This window comes from Ranitomeya variabilis, chromosome 3, assembly GCF_051348905.1.
Source record: "Ranitomeya variabilis isolate aRanVar5 chromosome 3, aRanVar5.hap1, whole genome shotgun sequence".
In the NCBI taxonomy this organism is placed as follows: Eukaryota; Metazoa; Chordata; class Amphibia; order Anura; family Dendrobatidae; genus Ranitomeya; species Ranitomeya variabilis.
The window spans coordinates 488,842,954-488,870,910 of NC_135234.1; the positions used below are offsets into that span (position 1 = coordinate 488,842,954).

The 27,957-nt window shown below is 47.6% G+C and overlaps 1 long non-coding RNA gene across 1 annotated transcript; it reads left to right on the forward strand.

The window, feature by feature from the left end:
- The first annotated feature begins 5,045 nt into the window (after positions 1 to 5,045).
- Positions 5,046 to 6,823, forward strand: LOC143818331 (uncharacterized). The gene is made up of 3 exons (XR_013224470.1): positions 5,046 to 5,399; positions 5,487 to 5,549; positions 6,361 to 6,823. It is a non-coding gene; the product is annotated as an uncharacterized LOC143818331 (long non-coding RNA).
- The last annotated feature ends 21,134 nt before the right edge of the window (positions 6,824 to 27,957 follow it).

Sequence of the window (27,957 nt, forward strand, 5' to 3'; positions counted from 1 at the left end):
CAGTTCCGATTGGTGGTCGCTACTGCGTTCTGATTGGTTTGCGGCCATGCCTATGAGGCGACACGATAGCTCTTCTGTCCTTTGTTCCTGAGCGCGTGGTGGATTGCAGATCGTTGTAAAGTTCTCCGGCCTGCGACTTCTATTCGTTTGTATTCTTCAACGGTTCTTCGGATATCTATACTTTGTGCACGGTAAGTATCGTTTGGGGTCTCAAATGCGTTTTCATTTTCTCCTAAATTTTTAAAGGGCACCTACTAATTACCTGCTATTATTGCTCTGGAGGGAGGGAGTGAGGGCTTGGCTGCTATCTGTGTACATATACTTTTACACGGGCTGCTATTTTTGGGGTGTCTTCTGCGTGCACACCCATACAGCATGTTTTCTGCCATGCATGGTAACGGAATGGAGTGCATTTATTTTTTTATTATTTTATTTATTTATATTTTTTTTTTTATAACTTTCTCATCTTTTATAATTTTATGTGTTTCAGTTTGCAGCATCATGAACAATGCGCAGTGTGCTGTTGTGTTTGCTGCATTGCTGGTTGAGGAAGCTCGGCGTCAAGATGAGGCACGGATGCTAGAGAGGCGTTCCAAACGAAAGCGTCGCATGTGGACCAGAGAGTGGCTGCAGAAGAGATCTGATTTGTCCCACATGCAACTTGTAAGAGAGCTTCAGGAGAAGAATCCTCATGATTTCCGCAACTATCTGCGGATGTCTGAGGAATCCTTCAAACATTTACTGGAAAGAATTACTCCACTGATTCAACGGAAGGATACAGCGATGCGTGCTGCCATCCCGGCAGATGAAAGATTGGCAGTCACGCTGCGATTCCTGGCCACCGGGCGCTCGCTACAAGACTTGCATTTTTCTTCAGCCATTTCAAGGCCCCTGCTCAGCGTTCTAATTCCAGAGACATGTAATGCGATTTTCCACAGTCTACGTAGCTACATGCAGTTTCCCAACACGGAGGAGGAATGGAAAAAGATTGCCTCCGATTTTGAGGAGCTTTGGCAGTTCCCTAACTGTGGTGGGGCTTTGGACGGGAAACATGTCCGGATCACTCAACCACCTAACAGCGGATCCTATTTCTATAATTATAAGGGCTATTTCAGCATCATCCTGATGGCCCTTGTTAACGCGAATTACGAATTTATAAATGTAGATGTTGGCATGAACGGAAGGGTTTCCGATGGTGGTGTTTTAGAGCACACACTCTTTGGAGAGCGTTTGAACAACTGTGACCTTCACTTGCCTCCCAACTCTGAGACTAGAGGCAACCTTAATTTTGTTTTTGTCGGTGATGAGGCCTTCCCGCTTCATCCCAATCTTATCAAACCGTTCCCCCAAAAAAGTCTAACAGAGGAAAGAAGAATTTTCAATTACCGCTTGTCAAGGGCACGTCGGGTTGTAGAAAATGCCTTCGGTATCATGGCTAATCGCTTCAGAGTTTTCCACACGCCTATTAACATGAAGCTTGAATCGATAGACTCCGTTGTTTTGGCTTGTTGTGTGCTTCACAACTTCCTTCGCCGTCGCGATGCTTTGGCGTACAGTCCACCTGGCTTCGTGGACTCTGTGGGCCTTGTAAATGGGGAAGTGAAGCTAGGTGAATGGCGGGCAGACAATCCCGCAATTGCAGGCCTTCAACCATTAGGACCTGGCAGAAACACCCACGATGCGAAGACCTGCCGAGACAACTACAGCCAATATTTTAACGGTCCTGGTGCTGTTACTTGGCAGCATCAGAACTTATAGTGGGCTACTACTGACATTTATACACTGTTTTACTTATTGTACTGATTTGTCTAATAAACTGTGTGTTTTACTTTGCAAAAGCTTTGTTTCTCATTCTTTCTGCAGTAAGGGCCCATATATACATATGTGCAGGGCCATATTTGCCACTAGGCACTTGAGGGCACGTGCCTAGGGCGGGGCCATGCGGGGGGGTGGCACCTGAGCAGGTGTGTGTGCTTTTTTTTTTTTAATGCAAAGTCCGGTCCGGCCGGGGTCACCTTAAGGCTTAAGCCCCTCCCCCCTCCCCCCTCGCCCCCCCGCCGCTGCCTCCTTGCCCATACACACTATGATTGATGCATACTCACCTCACCTGCTCCAGCGACGCCTGGTCTGCTCTCAGTGACTGCACCCTCGCTGTGTGAGCGGTCACATGGTACCGCTGATTAAGGTCATGACTCATGACCTTAAATCAGCGGTACCACCTGACCGCTCATACAGGACGACGAGGGTGCTGCGCCGGGACACAGCACAGAGGTGGAGGATCCCGTTCTTCTGCGCGCCGTGCGCGGTGTGAGGTGACACAGCCAGGTGAGTATGATGACAGGCAGGGATGGGGGGAGCTGGGGAGGATGAAGGAGGAGGATCGGGGAGCCCGGCAGGCGGCAGCCACAAGATAGATGGGGAGCGGCGGGGCAGGCTGCCTATGAGCCACACATGGGGGATGGGAGATGACGAGCCAGAGCCACCAATGCCACCATGCATGCATGCATGCATGCATACAGGGGGGGATGGGAGATGAGCCACACATACAGGGGGGGATGGGAGATAAGCCAGAGCCACCATGCACACAGGGGGGGTGAATATGAGCCATGCATACAGGGGGGGAATGAATATGAGCCATGCATACAGGGGGGGGTGAATATGAGCCATGCATACAGGGGGGGTAAATATGAGCCATGCATACAGGGGGGGGTGAATATGAGCCATGCATACAGGGGGGGGGTGAATATGAGCCATGCATACAGGGGGGGTGAATATGAGCCATGCATACAGGGGGGGAATGAATATGAGCCATGCATACAGGGGGGGAATGAATATGAGCCATGCATACGGGGGGGGGGTGAATATGAGCCATGCATACAGGGGGGGGTGAATATGAGCCATGCATACAGGGGGGTGTATATGAGCCATGCATACAGGGGGGGGTGTATATGAGCCATGCATACAGGGGGGAATGAATATGAGCCATGCATACAGGGGGGGGTGAATATGAGCCATGCATACAGGGGGGGTGAATATGAGCCATGCATACAGGGGGGGGTGTATATGAGCCATGCATACAGGGGGGGGTGTATATGAGCCATGCATACAGGGGGGGTGTATATGAGCCATGCATACAGGGGGGGGTGAATATGAGCCATGCATACAGGGGGGGGTGAATATGAGCCATGCATACAGGGGGGGTGAATATGAGCCATGCATACAGGTGGGGGAGTGAATATGAGCCATGCATACAGGGGGGGGTGAATATGAGCCATGCATACAGAGGGGGTGTATATGAGCCATGCATACAGGGGGGGGTGTATATGAGCCATGCATACAGGGGGGGTGTATATGAGCCATGCATACAGGGGGGGTGAATATGAGCCATGTATACGGGGGGGGTGAATATGAGCCATGCATACGGGGGGGTGAATTTGAGCCATGCATACAGGGGGGGAGTGTGAGCCATGCATACAGGGGGGGAATATGAGCCATGCATACAGGAGGGGCGGTCATTATACAGTATCATGGAGAACTGTGTGGCCATTGTACAGTATTGAGCATCATGTGTGGCCATTATACAATATGGAGCATCATGTGTGGCCACTGTACAGTATGGAGCATCATGTGTGGCCGTTATACAGTATGGAGCATCATGTGTGGCCATTATACAGTATGGAGCATCATGTGTGGCCATTATACAGTATGGAGCACTGTGGCCATATTTTTTCGTTTATAATTATTGTATATAAAACAGTGTGATCAGCAGTGCTAAATGGCTGTGGTTGGGACGTGGATATGGGTGTGACTAGTTGTGAAATGGGTGTGGTCAGAGGCGTGGCCTAAAATTTGCCGCGGCGCGCATAGCGCGCCGCACACTTTGTCTCCTTCCCTTCTTCAAAAGTTGGGAGGTATGGTACCGCATTTGCCAGATCATAAGTGCCGCAAATCCCATAGGAAATGAATGAGGCCGAACGCAGTGTTGCCGTAAGTGATCCGTTACGCGGCACATGCAGAAAAACTGCCGGATTTGCTGCAAAAGGCGACTTTCACATCAATGATTCTTGCTAAAGTCACTGCCGATAGTGTCATACTCACCAAAGGGGGGGGGCAGCACTAAAAGTGCCTAGGGCAGCAGAAACTCTAAATACGGCCCTGCATATGTGTATTCCTATGTATACATATACATCCATATACATCAACTTTGAAATCCACACATATACCTACATATACACATACATACTCACAGACATACAAATATAAATACCTATCTAAACATTAATACATATCCATACATGAAACCACCAACACTCCAGTCTTCCAGTGTAACAGGAGACGCTATATTGCTTATGCGTTACAATTAGAACGCAGTAGCGTCGTCGGTGTGACCTGGAGATTGCAATACAGGCCACAGTTGCGTCCTCTAATAACCGCGGTGACGTTGATGCGTCGTGGGCGTGGTTTACGGTGCTGATGTGTTGTGGGCGTCTTAAAGGACAGTGCTGCGGCCTTGCTTTTACCTAGTGGCGGCAAAATGGCGGCCAGGCGACGTGCAACACCTTGGGGTGACGCAGAAGTGCGTTATCTAATAGCTGAGGTAGATGCTCGTGATTATGCGTGTCATAATCACCAAGAACTTCCCGTCCTCCATAAGCAGGCTGTGCTGCGGAGGATCAGTCGGGGCCTAGCACAGAGATTTGGAGTGCAGCGCTCCAGTACCCAGATCCGGAAGAAGCTGGCGGATCTGCAGTACAGGTCCAGTGAACGCCTAGCCAGCATCCGGTCACAGAGCTTTCCACATCGGGGTGAGTGTTGTTAAGATAGGTTAGCATAGTATATGGCCATGACCGTTTTGAGTGTTTCTGCTGCCCTTGGCAATTTTCGTGCTGCCTCCCCAGTTGATGAGTATGCACAGACTGTCAGCACATTCATGGCAGATCCAACAGTTTTTGGGTGGCGTGCACCCAACGTCAGACACACCATTGTAAAATGAGGGGCATGTATACACACATATACGTATACACCCCACAGTGCTCCATCTTGTATATTGGCAGCACATAATGCTCGGCTCCGCACGCCCCGTTCGTACACACCCGGCTCGGCTCGGCACGCCTCGTACACACCCGGCTACGCTCTGTGTTTCTCGTGCACACCCGGCACTGCACAGTCCTGCATACAATGAGGCCCCTGATCATATGACCCAAAATACGGCCCAGTATATGGCGGCACATTTGTTACAACAGTAATTACAGTGCAGCACCTCAGGTATGTAATAATGTTATAATTTATTTTTTCTCCAGCCCCAGCTGACCCAGAGCCCCAGCAGGAGTCAACGACAGGCTCGTCAACAAGAGGGTCACCAGCATCACTCCTTGACATGGGTGAAGCCTTGTCCCCCGGTAATTCTTGCACTTTAAAAAAAAGGTCCATACAGCTCGTAAAGGATAGGATTGTCGTGTACTATAAAGTGTTGTATCTTTCCCTAGGCGGTGATGCCAGAGGATCCGGGTGGTCCCTTAGTTCTTCATCACCCGATTTACCCGGAAATCGTAAGTGTTAAATAACAAACACGTACATGATAGTTAAGGCCCCGTCTCACATAGCGAGGTCGCTAGCGAGAATGCTGCTGAGTCACAAGTTTTGTGACGCAACAACGACCTCAGATGCGATCTCGCTATGTGTGACACGTACCAGCGATCAGGCCCCTGCTGTAAGATCGCTGGTCGTGTCGGAATGGCCTGGACCTTTTTTTGGTCGTTGAGGTCCCGCTGACATCGCTGAATCGCTTAGTAACCCGATGTTTACCCTGGTTACCAGCGTAAATGTAAAAAAAACCAAGCAGTACATACTCACCATCTGATGTCCGTCAGGTCCCTTGCCGTCTGCTTCCTGCTCTGACTGAGTGCCGCCATACAGTGAGAGCAGAGCGCAGCGGTGACGTCACCGCTGCACTCTGCTCTCCTTGTACGGCCGGCACTGTCAGAGCAGGAAGCAGACGGCAAGGGACCTGACGGACACCGAAAGGCGAGTATGTAGTGTTTGTTTTTTTTGGTAACCAGGGTAAACATCGGGTTACTAAGCGTGGCCCTGCGCTTAGTAACCCGATGTTTACCCCGGTTACCCGGGTGCTGCAGGGGGACTTCGTCATCGTTGAAGACAGTTTCAACGATGCCGAAGTCGTTTCCCTGATCGTTGGTCGCTGGAGAGAGCTGTCTGTGTGACAGCTCCCCAGCGACCACACAACGGCTTACCAACGATCACGGCCAGGTCGTATCGCTGGTCGTGATCGTTGGTAAATCGCTATGTGAGACGGGGCCTTTAGATGCAAGTACAAACTAAGTTTTACCATTCCCTCCATAGAAATCCCAACATTAGAGGACCTCCAGGCATCACACAGGAGGATGATGGCGACAGTCAAACAGCACGGAGTGATGCTGGCTCGTTTTGTGGCTGCACAACAGCAGAGCGGCAGCCATTAATTTTTTTTTTGTTGATGGTTTTTTACTATTTACGTTTATTAGGTTGTTGTTATCTTTATATTGTTTATAAAAAAAATTACAGTTTATATCCCCTGATGTGTACGCTTTGTTAAAAACAACAAACATGTTTCATCACTCACACTCATAATATATATGCATCTGTATACATGCACCCAGCCCAATACCCCGCCTACTAGACCTGCAAATAACTATATGCTGAATTCAGTAAAGCAGGCTGCAAGTTTGAATCATCAAAACAATTTTATTTATAACAATTATTAAGATAAATTAACATTTTAATTTAACTCTTTAATAGAAAAAAACTTAACTATACAACAATTATACTTATAACCCGAAATATTAAATGGAACTAAAGTTCTTCATAATGGTTTTCACCATTCAAAAATCCTTGGCTGAGCGGAGATGCTAATTGTCCAAGGAAAGAATGGGAAAACCGGGGATATTGTGGTGGAGGGGCAAGCGGCATGTTTGGATGAGATCTAAATTGATGGTGTGCTGGTGTGCCACGCATTGCCTCAGGCGTTTCATTCATTGGCTGCCATGAACAAGGCTCACGGTCCATCAAACTGTGCACACGTGACCTTTCATCCAGCTGTCCCGCTGCCGCTTTGCTCAAAGTTTCAAAAATCACCCTCTCGGCATGGACCCTTTGTGTGGCTTGCAGCTTCCCTAGCCGATCAGCGGCAAAGTTGGCAAAGGTGTCCACAGTCCTGTTGCTCTGCTGGCTTAACATTTGTGTTGCCAAAGTGACCAACTCTGTTGATGGCGACACGGTGTCCTGTCTTCGACGACCATTGTTAATCCGCCGTGGTACATAAGCTGAGTTGGGGGTTGAGGGTGCAGGGTCTTCACTAGACTCCTCAGTAGCCTCCGCCCGGCTCGGTTCATCTCCCAGCAGGTCGTCACTGGTCGGGGTGGATAGATCATCATGCCGATCTTGCTGCAGGAACAGAAAATTAAGAATTAAGGGGAGGAACTAGTAGTACAGGATAGGATTTTTCATTCAACGGTATGAGCACTGAGTGGGGCCAAAAAGTAAAGGATGGTACTTATCTGAAGTGGAAGGGATAACTTGGAGAAAATGCAGCATAATAAAAGAGGGAAAAACTTAGTTACTATTTTATACTCTACTATGTCATGAGAGACACAGTTTAAAAGCTTTTTACATGGAAGCAAGCAAAGAAGGTACTTACATCTCCAACAGGGGTGTCAGTCGGGATCACAGGGTCTACATCCGTGGTCTGCCGCATTGAAGATGCCATTCTGCGCGGGAGCTCCTGGTCACGGGTGAAGCCAAGCAAGTCAAAGTACCATAATGATGGCACATAAACCTCGTCTGTGGCGGCACCAGACTTCTTGGACTTCACCACCTTGTTGAGCTCCTTTTTATAAACTGTGCGTAGACCCTGGATTTTTTTGCGGACAACACTCTCATCAACCTCCTCGCTGGGGTTATGCCGCTTAAATAGAGCAACAAGTTTGGCAAATGCCTCCCTCTTCTTATTTCGGTTGCTGTAGTCAGCGGATTTAATCTGCCAAAGGCAGGGCAGGGATCGATACATTTCAATTAGTTCTCGTACGAATTCCTCGGTATTGAAAGACATCTGAAAGAAAGAATAGCATACAGTGAGCATATATGGAAAATTTTTAACAACATTTTTAAAAGAGTTATGTATGAGCCACACTACTGTGAATGTAAAATAGAGAACAATGTGCCTGGACTGCTAATAATATCTGCCAGTCTGCAGTCCCTCCTTCCAATAGTCCTCCACTGACCACACCAATGCTGCCTGTGTTCCCCTGCCATGCAAATGGAACCGGCATAGAGCCAAATCTATTATTTAAAAAATAAGGCCTTGTAACCCTGTCTGCGGTCACTCTGTGCCCACAAGACTACCTAAAATGGCTCCATGTGGAAAAGTATATGTACACACATACCAACAAAGGCCTCCCTCCCTCCTTCCAGAACAAAGATAGCAGATTAATAGGTACCCAGTGTACCATAGGGAATGGAAAGGAAATGGAAACACAGTTGAGACCCCAAACGATACTTACCGTGCACCAATCGTAACTGAATGGGGGCGGTATAGACAACGCAAAGGCACGCCTGTGTGACTACAACGTCACACAAGACGTCCCTCATCGAGGTCTGTATCGTTATAATAGCAGCCATGTGACAGGGTCACAACGACCAACGACATCGTTCTACAGGTCGCTACAGGTCGCCGCATCGCTGCTGCGTCATTGTGAAGATCGCACTGTTTGACATCTCACCAGTGACCTCACAGCGATGCAGCAACGATCCTGGACAGGTCGTATCGTTGTCGGGATCGCTTAAGCGTCGCTATGTGAGACGGGGCCTTAACAAAGAGTCTTATCACATACTGTTTACAGTGCACAAGCCTGATTGTAATTTTTTTTGCTTTTTAGTTTACTGACATCTAAAATTACAATGGCACAGTCTACTTCCAGGGGATTGACTGACCATGAAATCGAGGAGATTGTTTTCAATAGTGATGAAGAAAGTGACATTTCTTTGTCTGATGAAGAGTACATGCCACCAGCTAATGTATCAAGTTCATCGTCCAGCGATTCTTCAGATGATGAAGAAGTAGTTGAACCAGCAGAACGTTCAAATAGAACATCTAAAACGAATATTTTTTGGAACAGTACTGCTGCGGCTCCTGCACGTACCCCATCACATGATATTATTAGAGTTGCTCAAGGAGCTGTCAGAATTCCCCAATTCATGTCCAAAAGAGATGTTTCATGACCAAAAGAGATGTTTTCTGTAAATTTTTTTCAGATGATATTGTAGATTAGGTAGTTTTGTGTACTAACGTAGAAGAAAAACGTATCACGTCAGGAAGTAAAAAAACTTGGAAAAATATAACTAAAGAGGAACTGTATGCTTATATTGGCCTTACTCTTCTGGCAAGGAGTACAAAATCATACGATGTTCCAATCAGAGAGTTATTTCAGAACCCATTTGCAGATCCACACTACAAAGCTACTATGTCCATCAATAGATTTGTGGGTATTCGGAGATGCCTTCGTTTTGATGAAAAGAGAACTTGCCCTGTGAGGTTGGCAACTGATAAATTAGCCCCTATTAGCTATATCTGGAATCTTTTTATCAAGAACTGTACAAAGCTTTACCACTCCAGTGATAATATGACAGTGGACGAGCAACTTCTTGCCTTTAGGGGACGTTGCAAATTCATTCAGTATATGCCCAGTAAGCCAGCTAAGTATGGCATAAAAATTTTCTGGATGTGCGATTCAGCAAGCTATTATGGGATGAATGGTCTGATTTACTGTGGCAAAGAAGCTGATGCTCCAGTCCAGAAAGACCTATGTTCCGACATAGTAAAAACACTTGCTCTACCAATTTTCAATTCAGGAAAAAATATTACAATGGATAATTACTTTACCAATTTTGAAATGGCCAACTTTTTGCTTCAAAAGCAACTTACACTTGTTGGTACTATGAGGCCAAACCGCCGCGAAATTCCTCCAATCATGAAGCACAATGCACAGCGAACAATCTACGAGAGTGTATTCGGTTTCTGCAATCAAGCAACAATGGTGTCTTATAAAGCCAAGAAAGAAAAATCCGTGATATTACTGAGTACAATGCATCATGATGGAAGTATTGACACCAATGACAGGAAAAAAAACCCTGAAATCATACTGCATTATAATAAGACAAAAGGAGGTGTCGACAAGATGGACGAAATGATTGGAGAGTATTCGTGCAAAAGGCAGACTAAACGTTGGCCTGTTGCCCTTTTTTCCAATATCCTTGATGTGTCAGCCCTCAATAGCTACATTGTTTATTCTCAAACTAATCCAGAATTCCATGCCAACAGGAAAGACAAGAGACGTCTATTTTTGACAGAACTTTGTTATGAACTTTTGATGCCTACTATGATGGAGAGAAGCAGCATGATATGCTTATCAAGGCAAATTACGGAGGCAATGATCCGATGTGGACTATGCTTTCTGGAACATCCAGAGCAAAGAGAAAAAAAAAAGAAAGTGCTGCTATATTTGTCCAGCAAAGAAGGAAAGAAATTCTGAGCGTTTCTGTTCTACTTGCGGACAAAATGTATGCAAGGAACATTCAGCCGAAAAAATAATATGCGAGAATTGTCGGGGGAATATGTAAAGTTACAAATAAATATTCCTGCACCAAGTTTGCTGCAACCAAAAAATGTTTTCATAAAAAAATTGCATATAGAATGCCTATATTTGGCGTGCCCGTTTACTTACTTTTTTGTTTTATGCACATAATTATGCTTTGAAATATACACATCTTAGGCTGTGTTCCCAGTAGCGCTGGGGTTCGCCAGAAGGGGATCCATAATGGATCTGACCTCCTGGTAACTCCAGCTAAGGCTGCCGGAATGGCGGGATTCTGCCAGCCTTAGCTGGGGTCACCAGGAGGTCAGATCCATTATGGATCCCCTCCTGGCGGACCCCAGCGCTAGTTGGAATGCATCCTTACCTTGCAATTGTAAAATACATTTTGAAAAGTATTTTTATTTGAGTTATTCCGTGTTATTTGCACACAGGCCTAAAAGGCCCCAGGTGCGTGAATATGGGGTAGTCCCCAAAAAAGGTTGTTATACCGAAATGCCTATAACATAAAAATATATGAATAACTGGAAGTTACTAACAACTATATACCTGAGGAATACCTAGAGTTTCAAAATTCTAACTAAAGTAATTTTACAGAATATAGAAAACAAGTAACCTGGCAGGCCTGCGAGGCCCCAGGTATGCGTCCGCCAGTCTTAGCTGGGGTCACCAGGAGGTCAGATCCCTTACGGAATCCCATCTTGGTGGACCCCTGCGCTAGTGGGAATGCATCCTTACTTTGCAATAAACTTTGAAAAGTATTTTTATTTGAGTTATTCCATGATAATTGTAAACAGGCCTAAAAGGCCCCAGGTGCGTGAATGTGTAGATTCCTATGGGTATGCGTTCTAGGGTTAACATGATAGAAAGTGCTCACTTTTAAGTGCTGCCTGAATTGAATCCCTGGCCCTGCAGGTCTGCACTGATGGTGTAGGAGTCAAGAACACAGCCAGTGTAAGTGTGATGTGCTCTCATCCTCAACATCGATTGTCCGATGTGTGTTCCTATGTGCTGTGAGCATTCACTGCAGACAGGTGTGAGGGATAAGAGAGTGCACTGCCATTATGTGTGATCTCAGCAGTATCAGTCCTCATGTGTAGGGCTGGGAATTCAATTCAGGCAGTACTCAAGTTATCACTGTCATTCTCAAATTTGGCACAAAGATTGCTTGGTATCCGGTAAACATTTGGTCTTCATAATCTCCTAACATCGTAAAATATAACAAAAATTAAATTTTTTTAGCATTGTTGGCAAATTACATTTCTGGCCAATTTTAAAGATCTAGAGCAAACTTGTCACTTGCTACATGCTCCCTAGATGACAGACAGTATGAATCAGAGCTTGGCTGCATAGTTGTGAACAGGTATGTTTTTACTCTGAAACCCTCTGGCATTGTAGAGAAAATTTAGCTTCAAGAGACCATGGAAAAAGATGAAACTAGTCAAAGAAAGCCCCTAGAGGACTTCTGTCTGCACCACCCTAGGTGACTGACAGGTTTCTCCTATGTTTATTGATAAGGAGAGACCTGTCAATCATCTTGAGCATGGTGGGGAGAAGAAATTACATTTTCTCTGAAATTGTATGATGAATCAAGTGACATGTTACTGTACCTTTAAAGCTAGTTAGATATGTGTCACGGGGATACAAGGAGGGTGAGAGCTAATAACCCGGGCCCCTGCAATCTCCCTCAGACTAGGGAAACCCTGTCTGACCCTCTACCTGAAGTTTACACTGAAGGTGTGCATGTTCAGGCCTCCACCCTCACCCTGACTCCTGATTCAGACCTAGACTGAACACCACCGCCCACCACCCAGTGAATGCAATAGACCAATACCCACAGTTATAACAAACAAGGATAAAGGAAAACATACACCACACCGCAGTCAATCAGGAATACACTATAAAGGTGCAGGGCAAAATAAATACAAATATAGGAAGGAGTAAATAAGACAAAGGAAAATACACCACCAGCAACGATTCTCCAACAACCAGCTCTCCACTCCGGACCGAGATAACTACGGATAAGACAGAAGATATAATCGGTGACGCCCAAAGATCAGGATAACCATTTAAAGGAAATGGGCATGGCCCAGCTTCCAATCCGAGGATAAGATAAATTAACCCCGGAGCAGCCAGACGAAAACTAGCCGATGCCAATGAGCAAACAGTGGTCAAACGCGGAATTACCGCTGTCTGTCAGACGACCTGGTCTGGACAGTGTCCGACATGACAATATGGTTCTCATGACTGATATTTTTTTTGCTTTGCTTTTTATGGATATTTTCATGAGATACATTTGTTGCATACAATTTTGTGAATGAAAAGACAATTCCATTCATCTGAATCAGGCAAATTTATTTTTATTATGCCCCTTTCAGATGAATGAGACAATTACAGAAATTTCTGCACCAATTATGCCATGTTCAAATATACTCATAACTTTACAACCTAAGGCTGGTTTCACACGTCAGTGGCTCCGGTACGTGTAGTGACAGTTTTGTCAGGTACCGGAGACACTGACACACGTAGACCCATTCAAATGAATGGGTCTATGCACATGCCTGCGTGTTTTCACGGACCGTGTGTCCGTGTGCAAAACACGGAGACATGTCCACTTTTCTCCGACAGCACGTCCGCAAAGCGTCCCGCACATGTGCACACGGAGAACAGTGTGCACTCTCCTCCGTGTGCACGTACCACCGCAGTAGAAACAGCGTTACAGTTAAGTGCTGTCCCCTGCATGTGGTGCTGAAGCCGGCATTCATCCCTTCTGTCCTGCTCGGCTGAAAGCAACGCTTGCAGGAGAGAAGGGATGAAAGATCAAGTTTTTTTTGTTATAAATAAAGTTTGGGGTCACCTCCCGCCTCCCCACCCCCTAGCGCCCGCCTGCTTGCAGAAGAAATACTCACCCAGTTCCCGCGATGCCTCCTCTCAGCGCCGGCAGCTCGGGGGGTGGGAGGCGGGAGGTGACCCCAAACTTTATTTTTAACAAAAAAAAAATATTTTTCACCTCTTCTCTCCTGCGAGCGCTGCAGGGTACAAGAGATGAATGCCGCCTTCAGCACCACACGCTGGGGACAGCGCTTACTGTAGCACTGTCTCTCCTACACGGTCCATGTGGTCCTCAGGCGGCACACGGCTGCCGCATGTGTGCCACACTGATGTGCCACGTGAGCACACGGACACGGATAACTCCGGTACCATTTTCTCCGGTACGGAATTATCTGGACGTGTGAGACTGGCCTAATAGATGTATTTTTTTCTCAACCGAGGCTACCTGAAGACTATATAAACATACAGCAACAAATACTGACACAACTGCTAATACATGTTCCATTATGGATTCCTGGCTGGAAAATGTAAACACAATGGGCCAAATTCAAAGTTTTTTCGCAATTCGCAGCTGCGCTAGAATTTTGCAACTTTTCAGATTCTCATGCCATTTTCTCCCAGATTAGAAAAAGTGGGTGGACATAGGGTGGGATGAGGGCATGGAAGCCGCTGTTCATCAAATTCATGAAATCAGATGTGTCTAAGAGCGGAGTGGACAATGTCAGTTTTGATGAATCGGGTCCAATCTTCATTGAGTTGACATCTACCTCGACAAAAAATGTTACCTGGACAGTTGAGAGCTGCACCTTCCAATATAAAGCTAATTCTTTTTTTCATCATGGTCTCTGTTTTCATCTCTGTTTCTGTATTTAGCCTGCCTACTTAGAATGGACTTCTAATGGTCGTGCTATCCAAAATTCATGCACATGCTGCCAAAATCGATATAGTTATCATAAAGCAAAAGAAAGATAGTGTTTCCTATTCAATATTTATAAATGCTTCTAAATGTTGCCTATTGTTTGCAATCAATATATGCTTAATGGAACAGGATGTAAGGTACTAGAAGCGTACCAGCCCTGTTAGCTAACCATTTTCTGCTTTCACAAATTCTGTTTATCTACAAAGAAATAAATATGATCTGCAGAGCAAAGTAAATAAAAGCCTAATTAACCGCCTTGTTTTGCATTTATTCCTAACTCTGTATAGAATAACAAATAGCCTGTTACGGAAAGTGTCCTGCGGTGATTCTTTGCTCTCATTGTGCCAACTGACATCAGTAAAAAAAAACCTCTCTATAGAGCTGTTCAACTCATAATTCACATGATAATTACAAATAAATAAGAGTGATCAAACTTGGTTGCAATTTGCTACTTGTAATAAAACTCACACGGGCCATAAATTTGTTTACAAAAGACCCTATTTTAAGCAAATAAAAACTTTAATAAAAAATCAACAGAGAGAAATTTCAGTTCCCACAATGCTATATAACTTCTGTCCTTTTAGTTATTGGATTAGAAATATAAATGGATAATAAATAAAGCGCCAGGCAAAAATAGTAATGAAAATGAATAACATACACTGTAGCTTTTATTAAAAATGGAATTTAAAAATAAATGTGTATATTCGTAGGTATCCACACTAACTTAATGCAAGTTATAATTAGTGTTGAGCATTCCGATACTGCAAGTATCGGGTATCGGCCGATACTTGCTGTATCGGAATTCCGATACCGAGATCCGATACTTTTGTGGTATCGGGTATCGGGTATCGAAACAACATTAATGTAATAATGTGTAAAAGAGAGAATTAAAATAAAAAATATTGCTATACTCACCTCTCCGACGCAGCCCGGACCTCAGCGAGGGAACCGGCAGCGTTGTTTGTTTAAAATTCGCGCGTTTACTTGGTTACGTGAAGTCCCGGCTTGTGATTGGTCGCGGCGGCCATGTTGCCGGGACGCGGACCAATCACAGCAAGCCGTGACGTAATTTCAGGTCCTTGCAGGATTTTAAAATTACGTTCCGGCGTTGTGATTGGGCGCGTCGTGGTCACATGGGCGACGTAACCAATCACAAGCCAGGACGTCACGGGAGGCTGGACACGCGCACATTTTAAAATGCGCGCGTGTCCAGCCTCCCGTGACGTCCCGGCTTGTGATTGGTCGCGGCGGCCATGTTGCTGGGACGAGGACCAATCACAACGCCGGAACGTAATTTTAAAATCCTGCAGGACCTGAAATTACGTCACGGCTTGCTGTGATTGGTCCGCGTCCCGGCAACATGGCCGCCGCGACCAATCACAAGCCGTGACGTCACGGGAGGCTGGACACGCGCACATTTTAAAATGCGCGCGTCCAGCCTCCCGGCTTGTGATTGGTTGACCGCGATGCAACCAATCACAAGCCGGGACGTCACGGGAGGCTGGACAAGCGCGCATTTTAAAATACGCGCGTGTCCAGCCTCCCGTGATGTCACGGCTTGTGATTGGTTGCGTCGCCCATGTGACTGCGGCGCAACCAATCACAACGCCGGGACGTAATTTTAAAATCCTGCAGGACCTGAAATTACGTCACGGCTTGCTGTGATTGGTCCGCGTCCCGGCAACATGGCCGCCGCGACCAATCACAAGCCGGGACTTCACGTAACCAAGTAAACGCGCGAATTTTAAACAAAGAACGCTGCCGGTTCCCTCGGTATGGTGCCGGTTCCCTCGGAGAGGTGAGTATAGCAATATTTTTTATTTTAATTCTTTCTTTTACACATTAATATGGTTCCCAGGGCCTGAAGGAGAGTTTCCTCTCCTTCAGACCCTGGGAACCATCAGGAATACCGTCCGATACTTGAGTCCCATTGACTTGTATTGGTATCGGGTATCGGTATCGGATTGGATCCGATACTTTGCCGGTATCGGCCGATACTTTCCGATACCGATACTTTCAAGTATCGGACGGTATCGCTCAACACTAGTTATAATGTATTCATTTTCAATAGTATTTTTGTTCTGCACTTTATTTGTTGTTTGTTTATTCTCATGTAAGTGCTCTGGGATCTTTTACTCTATCTTGGGTTATGGGCTTTGGTTCTTGGGTTATGGCAGGTGGAGAAGGCCGTATATTCTTTTGTTCGAAAGAATCAGGCCAACTATGCAAATGACTCTGATCAAACTCAGGTCAGAGTTTGATCAAAGTGTGGGCAGAGTGTACTCCGACATCTGAGTGCAGGAAATCAGACTGCACTCATATGTCATCTGATTGTAGTCAGATTTTTTACGAACTCATTAACTTCCATGGCAGAGTGCGATCCGAATATTGGACTAAACTCAGGCTTGCATTATTTTTCCTCTGGCAATTTCTGTCTGAGGAAAAAATCAGACATGTGAATGGCCTCATAGCATAACACTGATCTGCATGCATCCGATGTGTTGTCAAGACGCATTCAGATGAAAAATATGCTCATCTGAACTGGTCCCTATATATAAGCCGATATGATGTTTTGAGAGCCTACTACTGTATTTTATTGCAATGGTCAAGAAAACGTAATTTACAAATTTCTGGGTTTTTTTTTCTTGCTATGTCATTTACAATTGGATTAATTTACCTTCTATTTTGATAGAGCAGAAATTTCTGATGTAGTGATACCAAATATGTGTATTTTTTATTTTTTTTAAATGGTTTTATTTTTAAAAGGTGGGTGATTTGAACTTTGCTTTTTTTAATTATTTTTTTTAATTTTTTTAAATGGAATCATCTTTTCTGAGGCAGCTGAGAGCTGATGTTTTTAGTCTGGGATGGGGCCAAGACCTATGGTCCCTTCTTAGCCTATTAATATCAGTCTGCTACTGTCTGCTTAGTGTTTGCTGGTTATTAATTATAGGAGCATTATACAATATATTTTTGGGGGGATTGCCTATTTTAATAACCAGTAAAGGCTAAGTGTACAGCTGTGAACTGATATTAATCGATTAGAAATCTTCATGGATACTACCCGCTTCACAGGCTGTAAACATCAGCCTCCAGCAGTCAACTTTCCCTCTGCTGGTTATGAAAATTATGCTGGAGCCCACGCCATTGTTTTCTGAAAAATAATCATTTATTAATTAAATACATGTACAGTAAGCTACAAACACATGGTATTATTATTATTATTATTTATTGTTATAGCTCCATTTATTCCATGGCGCTTTACATGTGAGGAGGGGTATACATAATAAAAAGAAGTACAATAATCTTAAACAATACAAGTCATAACTGGTACAGGAGGAGTGAGGACCCTGCCCGTGAAGGCTCACAATCTACCAGGGATGGGTGAGAATACAGTAGGTGAGGATAGAGCAGGTCATGCAGCGGTTTGGTTGATCGGTGGTTACTGCAGGTTGTAGGCTTGTCGGAAGAGGTGGGTCTTCAGGTTCTTTTTGAAGATTTCGATGGTAGGCGAGAGTCTGATGTGTTGTGGTAGAGGGTTCCAGAGTAGGGGTGATACGCGAGAGAAATCTTGTATGCGATTGTGGGAAGAAGAGATAAGAGGGGAGTAGAGAAGGAGATCTTGTGAGGATCGGAGGTTGCGTGTAGGTAAGTACCGGGAGACAAGGTCACAGATGTATGGAGGAGTCAGGTTGTGGATGGCTTTGTATGTCATGGTTAGGGTTTTGTACTGGAGTCTCTGGGCAATGGGGAGCCAGTGAAGGGATTGACAGAGGGGAGAGCGGGGGGGCAGGTGGATTAGTCGGGCAGCAGAGTTTAGAATAGATTGGAGGGGTGCGAGAGTGTTTGAGGGGAGGCCACAGAGCAGGAGGTTGCAGTAGTCAAGGCGAGAGATGATGAGGGCATGGACTAGGGTTTTTGCAGATTCTTGGTTGAGGAATGAACGGATTTGTGAAATATTTTTGAGTTGAAGTCGGCAGGAAGTGGAAAGGGCTTGGATATGTGGTTTGAAGGAGAGATCAGCGTCAAGGATTACCCCGAGGCAGCGAGCTTGTGGGACTGGGGAGAGTGGGCAGCCATTTACTGTAATGGTTAGGTTCATTGGGGGGGTCGCATGAGATGGGGGAAGATGATGAATTCTGTTTTGTCCATGTTAAGTTTCAGAAATCTAGTGGAGAAGAAGGATGAAATAGTGGACAGACATTGAGGGATTCTGGTTAGTAGGGAGGTGATATCTGGTCCAGAGATGTAGATCTGTGTGTCATCAGCATAGAGGTGATACTGAAAGCCATGAGATTCTATGAGCTGTCCCAGGCCAAAGGTGTAAATGGATAAGAGCAGGGGCCCAAGGACTGAACCTTGTGGGACTAAGGCTAGGTTCACATTGCGTTAGGGCAATCCGTTTAGCGCTAGCGCTAGCGGATTGCGCTGTTGTGAATTAGACTTTTTTGGCTCCCTCTAGTGGTTACTAGTGATATGACTCTGGGATTTCCTTCCCTCTGTTTGCACCCAGCTGGGTCGTTACTTCAGGGGTGTTGCTATATAAACCTCCTGGAACCTTAGTCCAGTGCCTGGCATCGGTGTTATCAGACACATTCTGTTTGCTCCTGTTTGCTGGTCCTGGTTCGTGCTAAATTAAGCTAAGTCTTGCTTCTTTGTTTTTTGGGTTATTTGTTTGCTATCATTTTTGTCCAGCTTGTACTAAATGTGATTCCTGACCTTGCTGGAAGCTCTAGGGGGCTGGTGTTCTCCCCCCGGGCCGTTAGACGGTTCGGGGGTTCTTGAATTTCCAGTGTGGATATTTTTGATAGGATTTTTTGCTGACCATATAAGTTATCTTTCTATATTCTGCTATTAGCTAGTGGGCCTCTCTTTGCTAAATTCCTAGCTCATTCTTATGTTTGTCTTTTCCTCTTACCTCACCGTAATTATTTGTGGGGGGCTTCTATCCAACTTTTTGGGGTATTTCCTCTGGAGGCAAGAAAGGTCTTTCTTTTCCCTTCTAGGGGTAGTTAGCTCTCTGGCTGGCGCGAGACGTCTAAGATCAACGTAGGAACGTTCCCCGGCTGCTGGTATTTGTGGTGCTAGGATTAGTTATATGGTCAGCCCAGTTACCACTGCCCTATGAGCTGGTTTTCTGTATTTACTGACTTAGCATTATTCCTGAGACCCTCTGCCATTGGGGTGATAACACCGATGCCAGGCACTGGACTAAGGTTCCAGGAGGTTTATATAGCAACACCCCTGAAGTAACGACCCAGCTGGGTGCAAACAGAGGGAAGGAAATCCCAGAGTCATATCACTAGTAACCACTAGAGGGAGCCAAAAAAGTCTAATTCACAACATTGCGCTAACGCAATGTTTATTTAGGGGCCGTGTTTGGGGTCGCGTTAACGTCCTCACTCTCGCAGATCCCCGATCTGCGAGAGCGGGGAACGGACCTCGGGCGCACCGCGGACGCTGCAAGCAGCGTCCGAGGCGCGTCACAGAAGAACGGCACATCACTAGCGCGAGCCGAAAAAGGCACGCGCTAGTGATGCGCTGCAGGAGAAATTTACATTGCTGTCAATGGGCACGCTAACAGACCCGTTGCACGGTGTTAATTGCGACATTTTTGCCGTGCAACGCTGTCCGTTAGCGTGCACACATTAACGCAATGTGAACCCAGCCTAAGGGGCGAGGTGAGGAGGGGGTGTGTGAGTGGGAGACGCTGAATGTCCGGTCTGTTAGGTATGATGAGATCCAGGATAGGGCCAAGTCTGTGATGCCAAGGGATAAGAGGGTCTGTAATAATAGGGAATGGTCCACTGTGTCAAAGGCAGCCGACAGGTCGAGGAGGAGAACAGAGTAGTGTTGCTTGCTCTTGGCGGTTAAGAGGTCGTTGGTGACCTTAGTTAGGGAGTTTCAGTGGAATGGTGTGACCGGAAGCCAGATTGTAAGCGGTCAAAGAGGGAGCAAGAAGAGAGATGGGAGGACAGTTCAAGGTGGACGTGTTGTTCCAGTAGTTTAGAGGCATAAGGGAGAAGTGATATAGGGCGATAGCTAGATACAGAGGATGGGTCAAGAGAGGGCTTTTTGAGGATAGGTGTGATGGAGGCATGTTTAAAGCTTGAGGTGAAAACACCAGTTGTTAGTGAAAGGTTGAGGAGATGGGTTAGGGTTGGGATGGAGACTGTGGTGAGGTTTGGGATGAGGTGGGATGGGAGCAGGTCAAGTGCACAGGTGATGAGATGTGATCTTGAGAGTAGAGTGGAGAGTTGATCTTCTGTAATGGTGGAGAAGTTGGTTTTGGAGGTGGAGGGCAGGGAAGTCGGGAGGAAGGGCTCTGGGGCTTGTTGACCAAAACTGTCTCTGATGCTATCAATCTTCTGCTTGAAGAATGAGGCAAAGTCTTCAGCGGAGATAAGTGGGGAGGGAGGAGGTGCTGGGGACGGAGGAGAGAATTGAAGGTGTTGAATAACTGTTTAGGGTTGTGAGACAGGGAGGATATGAGAGATGAGAAGTAGGTTTGTTTAGCTGTGGCGAGTGTGGTCTTGAAAGTAGTGAGGGACTGTTTGAATGTGATGAAGTGGTCGTTGGAGTGGGATTTTTTCCATCTGTGCTCAGCAGCCCTGGAAGCTCGCCTCAGTTCTTTGGTCAGGCTGGTGTGCCAGGGCTGTCTGTTGATTTTGCGAGCTTTGGTATGTGTAAGTGGGGCAGCAGATTCCAAAGCTACAGCTATTGTGTTATATAGAGCGGCAGCGTCATCTGCATTGTGTATGGAACTTATGTCTGTGAGAGGGAGGAGCGATTCAGAGAATGAATGTAGGTCAAGATGTTTAAGATTTCTGCGATGGTGTGAAAGTTTGTGGGGTGGGGATTGTAGACATGGAGTGGAGAGAGATGAGAATGTGAGAAGGTTGTGGTCAGAGAGAGGAAGAGGTGAGTTAGAGAGGTTAGATAGGGAGCAGAGGCGGGTGAAGATGAGGTCCAGTGTGTGACCATCTTTGTGAGTGGCTGCAGAAGACCATTGAGTGAGGCCAAAGGAGTAAGTGAGAGATAGAAGTTTAGTGGCAGCTGAGAGGGAAGTGTCAATGGGGATGTTGAAATCGCCCATGATGATAGTGGGGATGTCCGCAGAAAGGAAATGAAGTAGCCAGGTGGTGAAGTGGTCAAAGAAGGTGGTGTCTGGCCCTGGGGGGCGGTAAATGGCAGCCAGTTGGAGGTTGGAGGGGGAGTATTAATTATGTATGTGACTGACATCTTTATCTCTTCTATGTGTATATATCTACTCTATCTTTCCTGTCATGCTGTGATTTTGCAGTACACGGCAGATGAATTGACGGCGTTTCATCAATCTAACTAATACCTTCCTCTCTCTATCTTTGTATATAATAAAGAATATTTTCTTGGAAAAATATGTGTAAATGGCATAGAGAATTGCGCTATGTAACAGCTCATGTTACAATCGCATTGCAATTGGATAGCAATAGCATGGCATTCGGATGTCAATCTGATGCTAGTGCTAGGTGTACAAAAGAAAAAATCGGATTGTACTTGCATGAAAATCACATGGCACTTGCATGACACTAGTCCTACTTTTCTGGACCAAATTTGAAACTTTCTTTTTTTACAGTGATGGGTATGTGCGGTACCTTGTCATTTGCCAATGTTAATGTATTCATGTAATGTTGTTGTGTAAGTATTTAATATGTACTCTTTATAAGCTTAAGGATAGGATAGAAGTTAGCATAGCATAATAGTGGGATTATATTAGTGGGGCACATTAGTGATAGGGAATCAGAGTTTTAGAGGAGGAATAGTGAGCATTAGTGGTTTGCCAGTTGGGAGGAGCTATAGGGATCCCATAACAGACAACATGATCAGTGGTAGTGTAGGGGACAGGGACCTGGTGAGCTGTGCAGACGGGTGGAACCATTGTTGCCGGGAGTCGGGGTTCCGGGGGACGGATTTGAGGGGTGCATGGGAAGCCAGGCTCATGTGACAGGAGGCAGAGTGACGCAGGGAGAGGAGAGGATAAAAAGCAAAACGCGCGAAAGCAGGGGCAGAGAAGCGCGGGAAATCTCTGAGGAGAGGAAACTGCAGCGCAGTTGCTGTGAGTGTGCAGGCCGCAGTGAGACTTGCAGGAAGCAGGGGGAAAACGTGCAACAGACACTGCGGGCAATTACTGGAGCCCCCAAAAAGAGACGCATTCGTCGTCAGCGACCCCCCAGGCAGAGGGGTAGTGCTGACCAGCTCAGGGACAGTATTACCGCGCTCCCTGAGAACACCTTGCCAGAGAGTGCTACAGACTCGCATGGTTTCGTCTCAGCTGTGACTGATACTGATTATTCTCCTAATCCTCCTCAAAAAGACTCTTCTCTGGACTGGGAGGCTGTTACCTCGGATCAACGTCCGCCTGCAGGAGGGAACGCAGCACCGCAAAAGACATTCTGGACTCGACTCTACGCCTGGGCCCGTCGCCAGAAGACACCTCCTTCCTCCGCCATCAGGACTACGGCATTGTCGGAGCCTCCCCGTCAGGACTACATCGCTGAACCAGCACTGATAAGTGACCGTTGTTGACTTTATCTTAGTAGGGAGTCACTAGTGAGGCGCTGCCGCGTTCTACGGGTGTAGTTCAGGGCGGCCATATAATAATTGGGATTTACTGCGAAATTGTGTTCTTGTATATAAGTTCCCTGCGTGGAAAACGTTTGTTATCTTTTTGGTTGGAAGTTAAAAAGAAAGTTAAAAACGCTATTTGCTTTCTGGCTCCTATTTGTCCCTGCATCCTTTTTTACCTGCGGTCTCTACATTTGGCGTAGTCGGCAGGATGCAGGATCCAAAGAAGGAGCCAGAAGATACGGAGGATGGGGCTGGGCCTAGAGCTTCTCTCTCATTGGGGGCCATGTTAAACAATTTGCCCAAGTTTAATGGGAGCAACATGTTGTTGTGGAGCTGGACTGAGAGGATGAGGGGGCTGTTGAGAATGCATCCTATGACCCCGGCCCTGGAAGCTGAGGTAGCCATTATGGCATTAGACGGAGAGGCCCGAGATTCAGTGATGTTGAGACCCCCCACAGAGCGGAATACTTTTACCGGGGTGTTACATGTGTTAGAGGGGACACACGGGGATCCCACCGACGTGGGAGAGCTGCGGGCCCGGTTGTTTGGACGGCGACAAAAAGAGGGCGAGACTGTCACTCAGTACATGAATGCTCTGCAAGAGCTAAACATTGCAATCGTGCGGAAAGATGGTATGGGGATGGGACATGTCGACGTGACCCTGCGCGACCAACTGGTGACGGGACTGCGGGATGAGTTGACCAAACAGGCTCTACGTGAACGAGTGCGGGTCGACCCGCGCCTGACTTTCTCCGACATAGGCAATGAGGCCCGCACCCGGGAGCAAGAGAGGGGGGTGACGGTCCTGACAGGAGAGGCTCGGGTTATCCAGACCGCTGCACCAGGAGGGGGTGAGCCGTCGTGGGTTCAGGAGATGCGGCAGGAGCTCAAACAAATCCGAGACGAACTGGCCGAAGTAAAAAAAAATGCGCGAAGCCCAAGGGAGCTACCCCGGGGGCAAGGGTCTGGGAGTCCAGCTCGTGGCGCTCGTTCAGGATATTATCCGGTCTCCGGTGCTTGCTATGGTTGCGGGGAGGCAGGACATTTCGCACGGGAGTGCCCCCGGAGAGGGAGGGCCTCGTCACGGCGGGCGTTAAACTAGAGGACTCCGAGCTAAGGGGACGACGCTCGGAGTCAGAATCCCCACGGATGGGTGGTGAAAGTCCCGAAAATTTGGTTGCCAGCTGCCCCCTGGTTTGGGCAGAGTTTGAAGGGCGGGCTGTACGTTGTCTGGTGGACACCGGATCTCAAGTCACGACTATGCCCGAGGCCTATTTTAGAAAACACTTCCCTGTGTCAGTCAGACCCCAATGGGGCCCCGTAATCCGGTTGCAGGCCGCCAATCAGCTGCCCATCCCAGTGGAAGGGGTCACCTGGATGCAAATATCTTTATGTGGGAAAGACCTGGGCCGCCGGGGGGTTGTGTTGACACGGGGGGATCCCAGCCCACAACATATCGTGACTTTGGGGATGAATGTATTGAAGGACTTTGGCAGTTTGCTGTTAGGGGAGACCACACAAGAGACACTCAATCAGTGGGGGACCAGTACACCTCAAGGCTCCGTGTTCAGACAGTTAGTGAGGGAAGTCCGTGTGCAAGAGACCTTTCAGGAGGGAGACATACTAGGGAAAGTAATCACCTCCCCGACAGCAGAAGTGACGTTTCCCCCAGGACAGACTGTTATATCCCTGCCCATCCGAGCTCGCATCCCTCTGGAAGGAGTGCAAGTGCAGGTTGAGCCCACCTTTACGTCCCCTTTGCCCACAGGACTGCTGGTGGCCCGATCTCTGGCTACTGTTAAAAATGGGGCCGTACCAGTGCGATGTGTGAATGTGGACGAACACGATGTCGTGCTACGGGTCCGAAGTGAGATGGCCAAAGTGGTACGACCGTTAGAAGTGATGCCTCCTCCAGATACTTTACAGTTAAAGGTGGATTCCCCTGATCCCTGGATGGTCAGTGTCCGGTCTACACAGGATCCTGAGCTGATAGCGTTACGAAAAGGTCAAACTATTCTGGAACATATGCGAGCAGAATTACCGGGTCTGGATCCATCACAAGTCTCGCGAGTGCAGCGGCTCCTTGGACACTATGCTGAAGTGTTTGCGCAACATGAAGATGATTTTGGCTGTACCACGGCCATCGAACATTGAATTCCGACCGGAGATACAGTGCCCATCAGGGAGCGGTACAGACAGATTCCCCCGCAGATGTACCAGGAAGTAAAGACGTTGTTAGGCCAGATGCTACAAAAGGGAGTGATCCGCGAGAGTCAGAGCCCGTGGGCTGCCCCGATCGTGCTGGTGCGGAAAAAGGACGGCACGCTCCGGTTCTGTGTGGACTATCGTAAGCTAAATGCATGCACCGTCCGAGACTCTTATCCACTTCCCCGTATCGAGGAGTCTCTCTCCGTGCTGGGTCGGGCCAAATATTTTTCCACCTTAGACCTAGCCAGCGGATACTGGCAGGTCCCGATGACAGAAGCAGATCGTCCTAAGACAGCGTTCATCCTTCCCATGGGACTATTTGAGTTCAATCGAATGCCGTTTGGGCTGGCCAACGCTCCAGGCACCTTCCAACGATTAATGGAGCGGTGTCTGGGGGATTTGAACTTCGAGGCCACTCTCATTTATCTGGATGACATCATCATCTACGCCCCAACATTCGAGGAACATCTGTGCCGACTGGAACAGGTACTAGACCGGTTGCTGAAATACGGGCTTAAGGTGAAGCCCCAGAAGTGTCACTTGTTCCGGGAACAGATCGAGTACCTGGGGCATGTGGTGTCCGCCGAAGGAGTCCGGCCATCGCAGGAGAAGATTGCTGCAATCCAGGAGTGGCCCACACCGGAGACCGCTAAAGATGTACGGGCGTTCTTGGGCCTCGCTGGGTACTACCGGCGCTTCGTGAAGAATTTTGCTCGCCGTTCTCACAATCTACAAGTCCTGCTGAAAGGAAGCTCCCCCAAGGAACGGGGAAAGAAGATACAATGGCAGGAGCCACAAGAAGCAGCGTTCCGGGACTTGAAGACAGCTCTCATGGAGCCGCCGGTGTTGGCTTATGCGGACTTTTCGCAACCGTTCATCCTACACACCGACGGCAGCTCTCAGGGATTGGGGGCTGTGTTGTCTCAGGTTCAGGATGGGCGGGAGAGAGTGATCGCCTATGCGAGTCGGTCTCTTCATGACTCTGAGTTGAACCCAGACAATTACAGTTCTTTCAAGGTGGAGCTGCTGGCCGTGGTGTGGGCTATGACGGAGCGGTTCGCTGAGTACCTGGCCGGTTCCGAGGTGCTGATATGCACGGATAACAACCCATTGGCACATCTGGAAAATGCGAAATTGGGTGCCCTAGAACAGCGCTGGGTAGCCCGGATGGCCAAGTACAGATACCGTATCCTTTACAAGCGAGGAGCGGAGAATGTTCATGCTGACGCATTATCTCGTCTGCGGAAAAATCCCCCAAGAACTAACCGAGATGAGGAGCTGGAGGGAGAAGAAATCCCCTACGCCATCGGGGGCGCTGCGCAGACGGCTGTGAGCCGGGAACAGACCGGGAACGGAACGGCTGCAGGACTGTTGGTTCAGAGTCGGGACGAATGGATACGGCTACAACAGGAAGACCAGGAACTAGCTCCATTGCGACAGTGGATAACGAATGGTCTATTGCCCGTGAGAACCCCTGGACAAATTCTCCCGTCAGATCTGAACCTTCTTCTGCGGCAGTGGGAGCGCCTAACTCTTCAGGACGGGCTCTTATGCCACTTAACCATGGCTCTGGCAGATTCTGAGCCGACCTGGCAGATGGTCTTACCAGGGCCTGTGGTGGCCGCAGTTGCTAAAGAAGCTCATGAGTCCGGGGCACACTTCGGAGTGAAGAGGACGTTTAAGTGGCTGCAAACTCGGTTCTATCATCCTCGGCTGCTTGCGGAAGTACAAACTGCCTGTAGACAATGTCGACAATGTGAGCTAACCAAGTCACCGGAGGAAAGGGCGCCTGTGCAGAGCATCACGACGTCTGCCCCTTTTGAAGTATTAATGATAGACTACATTACCATTGGAGCAGCGCATCAAGGCTACGAACACTGCCTCGTTATGGTAGATCATTTTTCAAAATTCGCGGTAGTCATCCCTACCCGTGATCAGACAGCTGAGTCGGCGGCGAGCGCTATCTGTAAGAACTTTATTCAAGTTTACGGCTGTCCGAGGCGAATACATTCGGATCAAGGCGCCTGTTTCTTGGGCAAGGTCATGGAAGAGCTGCATCGCCTCTACGGCATTGATAAGTCACGCACCACACCGTATCATCCCCAGGGAAATGGGGCTTGCGAGCGGTTTAACCGGACTTTGCTTCAAATGCTGCGTGCGCTGGAACAAGATCAGAAGGCCCGCTGGCCGGAGTACGTGTCTGACCTAGTGTGGGTCTACAACAATAGAGTTCATCAAGTCACAGGACGCACCCCGTATGAAGTGGTCTTTGGGCGCCCAGGAAAAGGCATGACAGATCTGGAACTGTCTTCGGAGGAAGAAGGCCCCCGAACAGGGATGGCTTCGTGGGTGCGTGATCATCGGCATCGGCTGCAGACCTTACACCGACTGGTACACACTCGAATTCGGGAAGTGGAGCATCGGAGCACCCCTACAGCAAAACCCCCAGAGTTCCGGCCAGGTGATCGAGTACTCGTTCGAGAGCAAAGACCGCAAAACAAGTTAGACCATCGTTGGGAAAAAACACCCTATCGGGTGCTTCGCCGTATAGACCCGCATGGACCTGTATATGAAGTGCAGTCTGAGGCCCTCGGAAGTACAGGTACTCGCATTCTTCATCGCAACATGCTCCGGTTGTGTCGCTCTGTTGACTCGGACACCCCGGAATCCGCAATCAGGGAAGAGCCACCTACGACTGAGTCCCCCAACAACCATTGGTGGGATGAAGAAGATGATGAAGAAGAAGAA